The following is a 13,067-nucleotide window of genomic DNA, read 5'->3' as shown; positions in this document are numbered from 1 at the left end:
AACATTAGCTGGGCATGGTGGCGCGTGCCTGTAATCCCAGCTACTCGGGAGGCTGAGTCAGGAGAATTGCCTGAACCCAGGAGGCGGAGGTTGTGGTGAGCTGAGATCGCGCCATTGCACTCCAGCCTGGGTAACAAGAGTGAAACTCTGTCTCAAAAAAAAAAAATAAATAAATAAGGAATATTAAAGAAAGTTTGTGAGGCAGAAGAAAAATACTACCAGAAAAAATCTGAATCTGCACAAAAGTATGAAGAGCACCAGAAATGTAACTATGTGGGTAATTACAAAATGCTTGTTTTCTTATTATGTAAACCTCTTTAAAATTGTTTGACCATTTAAAGCAAAAATAAAGCAAGGTATTATATTGTTGAATTTACAGCATATGTGGAAGTAAAATGTATGACAACAGTTGCACACAGGACAGGAGAAATAAAATGGAAACATGCTAGGTTTCTACATTATTCATGAATTGGTATAATATTCCTTGAGTTTATACTGTGATTAAAGATATATAAACCCTACAGCAATCACATAGTACAAATGTATATAGCTAATAAGCCAAGAGAAAAATGAAATAAAAAAAAATAATTGTTCAAAGGAGACAAAAATAAGAGAGAAGAAATGAGCAAAGAGCAGACAAATAAAAAAGAAAACAATAAGATAGTAGATTTAAAGCCAGATAGATCAATAATCACACTAAGTGTAAATGGTCTAAACCCCTCAATTAAAAAGCAGAAGTCATCAGATTTCATAAAAAAAACAGTATCTATCCTTATACTACCTATACAAAAGCCACATTAAATACAAAGATACAAACAGGCAAAAAGTAAAATAATACAAATGAATAACACGAACAATGGTGGATATCAGCCAGAAACAGATGAATTTCAAAATTTTACATATCACTGTACAGAACCATACAGCTAAGAATGTTCAAGATAGGAGTTCTAATGTGGGCCTGCAAAACAATCCATCAAAATTAGAAGAAGCAATCAGGGAGCTCTGAGAAGACTTTACATTTTAAAGAATGAGATAACTATGCCATATATAGAACCAAAAATATGCTAGAAGCAACAGCATTAGTTATCTGAGGGTAAAAACATGTTGATTCTCTCAGTAAGAGAAAATTTAAATAGTCAGTAGAAACTAAAACACATTCAAAAAAATGACTATTTATATTTAAAAAACTAAAACATAACACAAATTTGAACAATTATGTGTAAGAAAGCAGAACCCAATTAATTGGATATCAAGAATTGCTTTTTCCAGTGGGTGGCCAAAATGTTAGAATTGTAGACGACATAATATAATACTAGCACATTTCTAATTTCATCAGTGGTGAACACTTTCATGGTAATAAAATGTTCCACAAACTTGTTTTCAAGCTTTAGCTTGCTTATGGTAATCAATAGGAGAGGGATTTAAATTTAATCTGTGAAAATTGTTCGTATGAATTGGGTCATTCTTATCATACCCAACTAATATGAAGTCAAGAAGCCAGGGGGAAAATCACTCAGACCACATAGCATTGTTCCCGGAATGTAATTCTCTGCCAGCTTGGCTGCTGAAACCACATGCATAACATGAAACCAGTTTAATCTAAGGCTCCTGAAACAACCTGTTCCAACTCTTAGGCTAGTTTTGCTCACTGCTGTCACTTATCAATCAGACCTTGCCAACTCTCAAAATTTTACTTATGCCAATGAACTTTCTCAAAGAGCAGTGCATTTGAAATGTACCTAACATTTCTCCTTTTTATAAAACCTCCACTCTTCTCTTTGTTCTTTGAACATAGTGAAGACTATCCAGTCTGTGCATATGCCCAAAATTGCAATTCTTTCTTCCCAAATAAACATGAAATATAGAGCTTTGTATCTACATATTTTACTTGACCTTACAATGTGACCTCTTCCTCACATTGAAGAGCAACATCTATTTTTAGCCTTGATAATACTGGAAGGATTAAAGTGGAGAGATAAAATTGAGAGAGAAAAAAATGAGGGCTAATAGAAGGAGGTAAAGCAATAGGATTTTCGACATAAATTTATTATGATAGATAACAAACAATAGAAAAAATATCTATATACAAAAATAAATGAAAGAACAGGAAAGTAAAATACTCATTTTAAATAACAAGAAGCCAATAAACACTATCATTGATCAATCAATAATATATCTATAAACATAGATATATGTTTATATATCCAAAAAGAAATAAAAACTGAAACAGCAAACAAAAGTGTCTTATGAGGAGTGGGGGTGAAGGAAGAGGGTGGGAGGCATGGACACTATTCATTTATCAATGAAAGCCTTTCTGTGTTATTTGCTTGCTCAAAAATGACTAAATATTACCTGTATTTACTTTGGTTAACAAAGTAAGCAATATATATCCCGACATATCCACTTTATACCATTGCCACAGTTGTCTTTCATGGTTTCCATATTTTCATGTAAAGCAATCATACCTTTTAAAGACAACTATATATAATAATTTTGTTATGAAAAACTCCCACATATAATCAGTTATAAAATGATAATTGTTATTATCAGTACTGCATTTTAAATAAATTCCTACAGTATAGGGAGGAAGAAGTTTTTTCTAGACTTTAAGGTCATCTCCATTGTGACTTCACTGATTTTTCAACTTTGTTTTCCATTGCACTCCTACATGAACCAATGGGCATCTGTCCATCATCCACGCTTACATTCAAATTGATATTTAGTACATGTGATATACTACTCACTGCAACTGAAAAGTTAAAAGACTGTGTAAAACAGCCCAGGAACAGTGGCTCACCCCTGTAATCCTAGCACTTTGGAGACAGAAGCGGGAGAAGTTCAAGACCAGACTAGGCAACATACCAAGACCCCATTTCTACAAATAAAATAGAATAATTTAGCCAGGTGTGATGGTGTACACTTGTAGTCCTGGCTACTCTGGAAACTGAGGCAGCAGGATCACTTGAGTCCAGAAATTCAAGGCTGCAGTGATCTATGATCATGCCACTACACTCCAGCCTGGGCAACAGTGCAAGACTCTGTCCCTTAAAAAAAAAAAGTGTAAAATGCAGTCAGAGACACAGAAAAAAGAAGACTTGATATTCAAGAAGACCAAGACATCCAAGGTCTTCTTGAATCCCAAACTGACCAATGTCATAGGAAATTAGAAAGCTAAGTTAAAACAAAAATGGATGCTAAGAGCATTACAGTTTGTCATACTCCCTACAATAACTTCATGTGCTATACAATACAGAAGCTTTCATCAGCAAAAGTATAAAGCCACTTAACATGGGCCTTTAGGGAGTCTTCTGAAAATAATAAAAACTGAAAATGTTAAAACCATGAATTTCAAGTATGTACTAAGTACTAAATAGCAGAGCTCTTATCTGAAATTTATTTCTCCAGAAAACCCAGCCCAGTTATAATCTCCTATCACTTCATAATATTTACTTATACTGCTCATTCACTTATGCTACTACTAATTTAGTCATATTGTCCTATGGGAGTACATGTTATTTAGCCTTTCACCTGTACGTACATGTATCTGGATTCAGTATGTGAACAGGATTGTATATTTCATTTCTTTGTGCCCACAAAGCCTCCACAGGTTTCTGACTAGACTTAAAGATGAGTAGCTATTGAAGGAGGGATACAATTAATGTTAATGACAAAAAATTGTTGAAAGTGAAAAATTCAATAATCGATTAATGACTTAAGTAAAACCACAGTGCAAGTTACTTTTAATTGAGGTTAAGTTTAATTGAGGCTATTAAACTTACTGATCAGTTGATGCCATATGCACATTGTCATCAAAGAACTTATATAAAGCTACCCTTTCTGTGAATTCATTCTAACAAATAATAAAATTGTAAAACAGAACCTAATAGATGTTTCTGCCAATTATGGAAGATCTGTTTATCGTTTGGACAAGTTATTGTGTCTATAATTAAGATTTGAAAATTATAAAGCCTAAGAGCAGTTATAATTTTCAACAGTATGATGTAATTTGTGTTATCAGACCATTATTCTCCTTACTTTATGAGCCTGATATTTAAAAGATAAATGGTAACACTTTATACACGAGGCAGATGTTAATATTATCCTTCATTCCTGGCCAATCGTTTTAGGAAAGTAAGCACCGTGAGCCTCAGGGCATGTGTTACATCTAATTACAATATAGGAACCTCTGCATCAGAGATTTGAACATTAAATACCCACATTTATTATATGTGTTGTTTGCATTGCTAAACTAAGAAAATTATGACTAAATAATCTCTACCCTTAGGAGCTGTGAATGTAAACTGGGCAGTATTTGGGCTGGCAAATATAGAGAACACACAACACTATGATCAGTACAAAAGACTGAGAAAATGCGCACTTCCTTAAGCACAGAGCTGGAGGTACATCTCCGAGAGATAATTACTGCTTGTTATAGAGGCAAAGATGTCTGAAGATAACACCACTCTGATTCTCAAATCACCCTAAAAGAATAATATGAGTTTCATGAAGTTTTAACAGTAATTTAATCAAAGAGCAAAATGGCAAATAAAAGAATTATATTAACACACATCCTAATTATAAGAAAAATGGGAAAAGATATTCTAGTTGAAATATGTCCAGAACAGCCAAGTCTTTAAGAAGGGGGCTTACAATCTGCTTTTAAAATTAGTTTAAATTCAGCTCTCAGTTACTATACAACTTGAACTTCACAGAATCTGCAGGGAACATAAAAGTAGAAAAAAGTATTATGTCCTTAAAGAACTTGGAATCTTACTGAGAAAATACAAGTAATAAGAAATAACCAGAATACAACCTAAAGGAAATTAAATGTGATATATAGTATTGCTGTAAGTCTATAGGAAACTCACAATAAGAGAAAGTCAATGAACAGTGAATTAGCAAAGGCAAGTCTCAGGGATCAGGTAAATTTTCATCCAGGTTTTGAGACATATGTTAATCATATGTCCTCTGCATGGCATAGTGTGTGGCTTTACTTGGATTTTGTGGACATCCAAGCAGAGGAGAAAAGCAAAGACAGGAAAAGAATTTCCCTGCAAATAGAAAACAGGCAACAAAAATTTGCGTAATTTTAGTTCTCTGTGAGAAGGCCAGAAAAGACAGAAAAGCATGCATATGGTCTTTGAAGGGTGGAGAGGCCAAGTAAAACTTGGGTGGCAGAATGAAATGATGAAACTGAATTCTAAGAAGAGTAATCCAACAAGAATGCATGGGATAAAATGAAATCTACAGAACTTTTGGGAAGTATGAGGTCATTTCAATAATCTTGGCATCTGGGGATAAGAAAGTAGATCAGTGTTCTGGCAAATGGAAAAGAAATGAAACAGCAAGTTGTGGGGAATTCTACTGCACAACAATCTTCCCATCTTGGTGGTCATTCAGTTTCTACCTGCAGAAAACAGAGCCTTGAAGATATTAAACCCAAGGTCCAATAACTATGTGGCATTCAGAAAATTCTCCATCCACAGGTTACATTAGGGAGCTGAGCTTATTGGCCTCAGGAACACCACGGATACTCTTTCCCACAGCAGAAAAAAATTAAGGACACCCATTGTGCCAATTCAGAGGAGAGAGTCTGACAGCAGCAAGAAGCAGGATGCAGCAGAATGTAAATATTCTGTTACCACGATAAAGAGCTGTGAGTTGAAATGAAAGCAGTAGCCCTGCTGGGTTTTGTTTAGTCACCCAAGAAAGGCTTATTTATATTTCTTCATACTGTTCATCCAGGTTAACCAAATTGACAGGCTTTTCAAAACTTCAGGCTACTATTACTTTCACCATCATTTCTCCTTTGTTAATATGATTAGTTTTATTATTGGAATTGGATGGGAATAACAAAAATAACCTAACTGTTAAAATCCCCAAGCCATATTTGACTCTAGTTATAAAGTTGGTTCTCACTCAGTAACTTAGGAAATTAAAAACACTAAATCTAGGATTTTCTCCACTGGGACCTAATCCAGTCCAATTTAGAAGTTGAGGATTTATAAAGGCTTTTCGGAAAGAAATGGGAAAACGTCAGCTACAATTTCTTGCTAGACTTGAACTGAATCTATTAACCTTGCCCAGAGAATATAATGTTACAGTTATCTCATTTACAGTGTTATTGTATATGATTTATGGCCACAGTATCAAGCCTCAAACTAGGTTTTGTAGTTTTAAGTTAAATTTACATGTCTGTAATACAAATGATTTTTTTCTTGTTCAGATAAAAAGATATTAAAAAGTGATTTATAATATTTCAGTTGGATAGGAATATACAGCATGATTTAGTCTACTGAAGGGAAAAAAACATTAGACAGCTATTATGAATATGTACATTCACACTACTTCATGCTTCCCATCTTTTAATGTATGCCTGGTTATCAACTGCTAGACAACTTTTGAATTATATTTAGAGTAAAATAGGACACAAATCTATATAAAACTGAGATTCAAAAGAACAACCAAAAGGACAAGGAAAAAATGGATCTTCTCTGTAGTTCACCTAAGATCAATCCTCATAGCTAAAACTCACTGAAGTACCACCATTTTTGCATGCGTCCTTTAACACTATATAATGGTCTTTAAAAATGTCACACAAAAGCCTCTCTGACATTGTCACCATTATTGAAACCCAAGAGAATTTGCATCACCATAAACTGTAAGAGTTTGAAATTTGATTTGCAGGGTGTGTGTTTTGTTGGAAACAGTTATTATAATGCAACTTGAAAGATATGATCCACAACTGAAAAGTCAGTACCAGATATAGACCAAGGATTTAGCAACACCCTTAAGTAACAACACCCAGTATCCCGCAAATCTGAAGTAAAATAAGATATCCCATTTGGAGAACTCTGAATAGGTCATATTGAGGAAAGAGACCCTTAATCTTCTTCAGCCTTCTACATTGCACCTCAAAAGGAGAAGTTAAAACTCAGCCAGAGGAGGGACCAATTAGCACCTCCAGCCAGGTTAAGTATAGGACCCCTACTGCTAACCACAGTCCCACCTATAGATCATAGATATGGTATGGAGAAATCTTTCTGAAAGGCATTGTTTTTACTTAAACATGATCAAACCCCCACCTAAGTCAGGTACCCCACATCTACTTCATGGATCAAGACCCTTTCACATGTAATTTCTAGAGTTATAAGCCCAGGACCCTTTCACATGTAATTTCTAGATTTGTAAGTCTTTAAAACGGCAAGATTTTGTTTATTGGGGAGCTTGGTTGTTAGGCATCTATGCTGCCGCAGCTCCCAACCAAATAAAACATCATTTCCTTCCCAGTTTGGTGTTCAAGAGGCTTGTTTGCAACTGTTCCTGCTTCAAAATGGTATACACAAATATTTTTAAATTATGCAATATCAAATAAATTTCATAATTTGAATTCAACTGCAAATAAAAGCCCTACTTCCCAAGCTCTATTTATTGAAAATATATACACATTTATTGCTGCAGAGTGAAATGTATGTACATCAACTCAAATTAGTTTTATTCAGAATCACTAACTAATTTTGTGTGTTTGAACTACACGTGTTCACATTTGGGAAATATTTTAAAAATCTATTATAATTGTGCTTTTTAAAGAGTTTCTCTTGTGTATCAGTTAAAATTATATTGAATTTCTAATAATAGCTAAAATAAGCACCTTGAACAAGAAACAAATTTATTTTTTTCATAAACCTGCTGTCTGAGATAGGTACAGCAATTCTACACATATCATCAGGAAATCTGCTACCTTTTACCTTTCTGTTCCACAATCCTTAGCATGTGGCTTTCATCCCTAGAGTCATTTTGTCACCGTCACCTTGTCATTCTCAGAGTCACTTGAGGGTCCACTCATTTTCATAAGATAGCTGCTGGAGTCTAGCCATCATACCCACATTTCAGTTACGAAGAAGGATTAAGTAAGTAGGTTCAGAGGTACATACCATCTGAATGGGTCCATTTCAAATAATTTTCGTTACAGCTCCCCCTGAATATTTCTGCTTATATCTTATTAATGCTGTCAAATAAAACTCGAAAATAGTTTGTTCACTAGAAACAATGTTCACTAGACATTGTTCACTAGAAACAATGCTAGAGGTAATACTCCTGGGGAGTTAAAACATTACATGTTTAATTGCTTTGTTTGGTGTTACATACAGATTTATGAATATTATGTTTCTCACAGACTGGTATTTATCTTATTTAATGCTTTTAATTTTAAATTACATATTATCTAATATTAATATTATATTAGTCATTCTCCCTTGCTTTTGTATACATAGTTCTTGTGTCTCTTTACACAATCCTGTATTTTTAGCCTTTGTAAGTAACTGGTTCAAGTGTTTCATGTAAACACATGAAACTGGGTTTTAATTCTTAACTCAATCTAACATTAACTGCTTTTCAATGAAGTAATGCAGTGTGCTTACATTTACTGTAAGGACTGCAATACATTGTTTCATTGTTTCCATCTTATATTTATTTTTATTATATTTTTTTCTTTTCTGTTTTTCTAATTTTGCTGGTATAGTCATGATGTTATTTATTATATTTTTGTCTTATTGATTTGGATACTCAAGTGTGCTTTTTCATTGAATTTACAAGTACTTTCTCTTTCCTCGCTCTCCTAATAAAATGTATTTTATAGATTTAACTACATTTTTTTTCACTACTTTAATTGCTATCTTCTATGGCAGACTGCTAGCTATAGTTACCTGCCTACTCTATACAGATTCACTTTTCTTCCTTAACTGAAAGATCTGATTTTACTTCAAAACTCCCAGCCTCCCTCACAGGTAGGGATAGGGAATGAGATGCAAGGGGAGATTCTTGAGGGATTCTTGGGAGTGCTTTTCAAAGACAGACGGTTCAGCTGGGAGTAATGTTCTCTGACTTTCTTCATTTTCACTTCCTCCTCCTTAAAATACAGTTGAGATAGCTGAGCTCTGGAAACTGTCCTGGACCCTGAGATGACCTCGTAAATGTTCAAATGCTAAGAATGGCAGAACAGAAGGTGATCTTATGAATGTTCACATGCTAAGGATGGCAGAACAAACTGATGAAGGAGGCATGCGTCCTGATGATGTTGTGTGGTTTGCACCAGGGCCTGGGACTGCTCTGCATTTCTATGTCACAAAGAAAGAAAAAAACGGGTTTATTTAATTAAGTGGGGGTACTTTTTGCTTGTGTAAGGGGTGCTTTTTAACAAGCTAGTACAACTACTTATTAAACATCTTTTTATTTTTCTGCCCCTAGTCAGATTCATATAACTCAATTAGTACCCTAACTAGAATAGTGATTATTTTTTCACAGGATGCTTTCTTTCTTCACTTGGTCCTCTCCCACTCAAATAATATCATACTATTCCAATAGTTTCACCATTTATCCCCTCTGTTTCCATCCTTCTCCACCTCGCTATATGTGACTTTGGGAACACATTCATTTGCACTAATCTCCACTCCAGGGTATGTTGGATAATTTAGAAATCATTAGAAGTTGTCCTATAAAAACATTCTTTCTCTTTCAAGATTATTTCCTTAGCTTATATATCATTTAATTATGAGCAGCTCATGCTTCTTATCCATTTAAATTGTTTAACTGTTTCCCTCTTTTTCCTCTTCTTAATATTTGGTCTCACTTCTAATTTTTTGTTTAGTTAAATCCTTTTATTTATTGCTATTTTTCAGATGGGATGAGAGGTTAATGTGTCTTGAAATCTTGCATCTCCACCAACAATCCCCTTTCATCCTGATGAGTTTATAAGATGTTGTTAATACCTAAAATTCTTGGATCTCAGTCCTTTGTCTCTATTGTCTGTAGATCCTCTCCACTGCCTCTAGCTTTAAAGGTTGTAAATGACACAATGTAATTTTATAATAATTTCCAAAATTACTGTTCTTACAGTGTTACTTTTATTTGTGGTTGCCACATCTAATCTTTAAAATGAATTTAGATTCAAAGTTTATATCTGTGTCCAGGAATATATTATAAGAGAATTTTAAATATTTTTTCTCTGCAGTATCTCCTTCCATCAAAGTCGTTTCATCTGCTTATTTTAATAACTCTTTTTATGATGAATTTTATTGAAGTGCCTTATAACCCTTGACTGTCCATTCATATTTAAGTTTAGGAGATATATAGCACACTCTAACAGACCTGCAGCAGAGAGGTCTGACTACTAGAAGGAAAATTACTAAACAGAAAGAAATAGTTTCAACAGCAACAGAAAGGATGTCCACTCAGGGACCCCATCTAAAGGTCCCCAATTTCAAAGACCAAAGGTAGATAAATCCATGAAGTTGGGAAGAAAGCAGTACAAAAAGTTTGAAAATTCCAAAAACCAGAATGCCTCTTCTCCTCCAAGGGATCGCAACTCCTCACCAGCAAGATAACAAAACTGGATGGAAATTAGTTTGATGAATTGACAGAAACAAGCTTCAGAAAGTGGGTAATAACAAACCTGTCTAGCTAAAGGAGCATGATTTAACTCAAAGCAAGGAAGGTAAGAACCTTGAAAAAAGGTTAGACAAAATGCTAACGAGAACAACCAGTGTAAAGAACATAAATGACCAGATGGAGCTGAAAAACACAGCATGAGAACTTTATCAAGCATACCCAAATTTCAGTAGCCAAATCAATCAAGCAGAAGAAAGAAGGGATATCAGAGATTGAAGATCAACTCAGTGAAATAAATGAGAAAGCAAGAAAGAGAAAAAAGAGTGAAAAGAAATGAACAAAGCCTCCAAAAGATATGGGATTATGTGAAAACCAAATCTACATTTGATGGGTGTACCTGAAAGTGATGGGGATAATGAAAACAAGTCAGAAAACACTCGGCAGGATGTTATCCAGGAGAACTTCCCCAACATAGCAAGGCAGGGCAATATTCAAATTCAGGAAATACAGAGAATACCACAAAGATACTCTTTCAGAAGAGCAACCCCAACACACATAATCATCAGATTTACCAGAGTTGAAATGAAGAAAAAAATGCTAAGGACAGCCAGAGAGAAAGGTTGGATTACCCATAAAGGGAAGACCATCGGACTCACAGGAGATCTCTTGGCAGAAACTCTACAAGCCAGAAGAGAGTGGGGGGCAATATTTAACATGTTTAAAGAAAAGAATTTTCAACCCAGAATTTCATATCCAGTCAAACTAAGCTTCACAAACAAAGGAGAAATAAAATCCTTTATAGACAAGCAACTGCAAAGAGATTTTGTCATCACCAGACCTGCCTTACAAGAGCTCCTGAAGGAAGCAATAAACATGGAAAGGAACAACCAGTACCAGCCACTGCAAAAGCATACCAAATTGTAAAGACCATCAACACTATGAAGAAACTGCAGCAACTAATGGGCAAAACAACCAGCTAGCATCAAAATAGCAGGATCAAATTCACACATAACAATATTAAAGTTAAATGAAAATGGACTAAATGCCCCAACTAAAAGACACAGACTGGCAAATTGAATACAGTCAAGACCCATCAGTGTGCTGTATTCAGGAGACCCATCTCATGTGCAAACACACTTATAGGCTCAAAATAAAGGGATAGAGGAAGATTTACCAAGCAAATGGAAAATAAATAAATAAATAAATAAATAAAAAACAGGGGCTGCAAACTACTCTCTGATAAAATATATTTTAAACCAACAAAGATCAAGAGAGACAAAAAAGGGCATTACATAATGATAAAGGGATCAATGCAACAAGAAGGGCTAACTATCCTAAATATATATGCACCCAATACAGAAGCACCCAGATTCATAAAGCAAGTTCTCGGACACCTACAATGAGACTTAGACTTACACAATAATAATGGGAGACTTAACACCCCACTGTCAATATTAGATCAATGAGACAGAAAATTAGAAAGGATATCCAGGATTTGAACTCAGCTCTGCACCAAGTGGACCTAATAGACATCTACAGAACTCTCCACCCCAAATCCACAGAATATACATTCTTCTCAGCACAATATCACACTTATTATAAAATTGACCACATAATTGAAAGTAAAACACTCCTCAGCAAATGCAGAAGAATGGAAATCATAAGAAACAGAGTCTTAGACCACAGTGCAATCAAATTAGAACTCAGGATTAAGTAACTCACTCAAAACCACACAACTATTTGGAAACTGAACAACCTGCTCCTGAATGACTACTGGGTAAATAATAAAATGATGGCAGAAATAAAGATGTTCTTTGAAACCTATGAGAATGAAGACACAATGTACCAGAATCTCTGGGACACATTAGAGCACTGTCTAGAGGGAAATTTATAGCACTAAATGCCCACATGAGAAGCAAGAAAGATCTAAAATCGACACCCCATCATCAAAATTAAAAGAGCTAGAGGACCAAGTACAAACAAATTCAAAAGCTAGCAGCAGACAGGAAATAACTAAGATCAGAGCAGAACTAAAGAAGATAGAGACAAGGAAAACCCTTTAAAAAAAAAATCAATGAATCCAGAAGCTGTTTTTTTGTTTTTAAAGATCAACAAAATAGATAGATCACTAGCCAGACTAATAAAGAGAGAAGAATCAAATAGATGCAATAAAAAATGATAAAGAGGACATCACCACTGATCTCACAAAATACAAACTACCATCAGAGAATACTATAAACACCTCTATGCAAACAAATTAGAAAATCTAGAAGAAATAGATAAATTCCTGGACACTTAGACCCTCCCAAGACTAAACCAGGAAGAAGTCGAATCCCTGAATAGACAAATAAAAAGATCTGAAATTGAGGCAGCAATTAATAGCCTACCAACCAAAAGAAAGTCCAGAACCAGACAGGTTCACAGCCAAGTTCTACCAGAGGTACAAAGAGGAGCTGTTACCACTCCTTCTGAAACAATTCCAAACAATAGAAAAAGAGGGAATCCTCCCTAACTCATTTTATGAGACCAACATCAACCTGATACCAAAACCCAGCAGAGAAAATTTCAGGCCAATATCCATGATGAACATCAATATGAAAATTCTCAATAAAATACTGACCACTGAATCCAATAGCACATTAAAAAAATCATCATGAGCAAGTAGTGTTTATTCCAAATAA

This window comes from Cebus imitator, unplaced genomic scaffold (assembly GCF_001604975.1).
Source record: "Cebus imitator isolate Cc_AM_T3 unplaced genomic scaffold, Cebus_imitator-1.0 Scaffold275, whole genome shotgun sequence".
NCBI classification, from domain to species: domain Eukaryota; kingdom Metazoa; phylum Chordata; class Mammalia; order Primates; family Cebidae; genus Cebus; species Cebus imitator.
Note: the sequence above shows the minus strand (reverse complement) of the source record.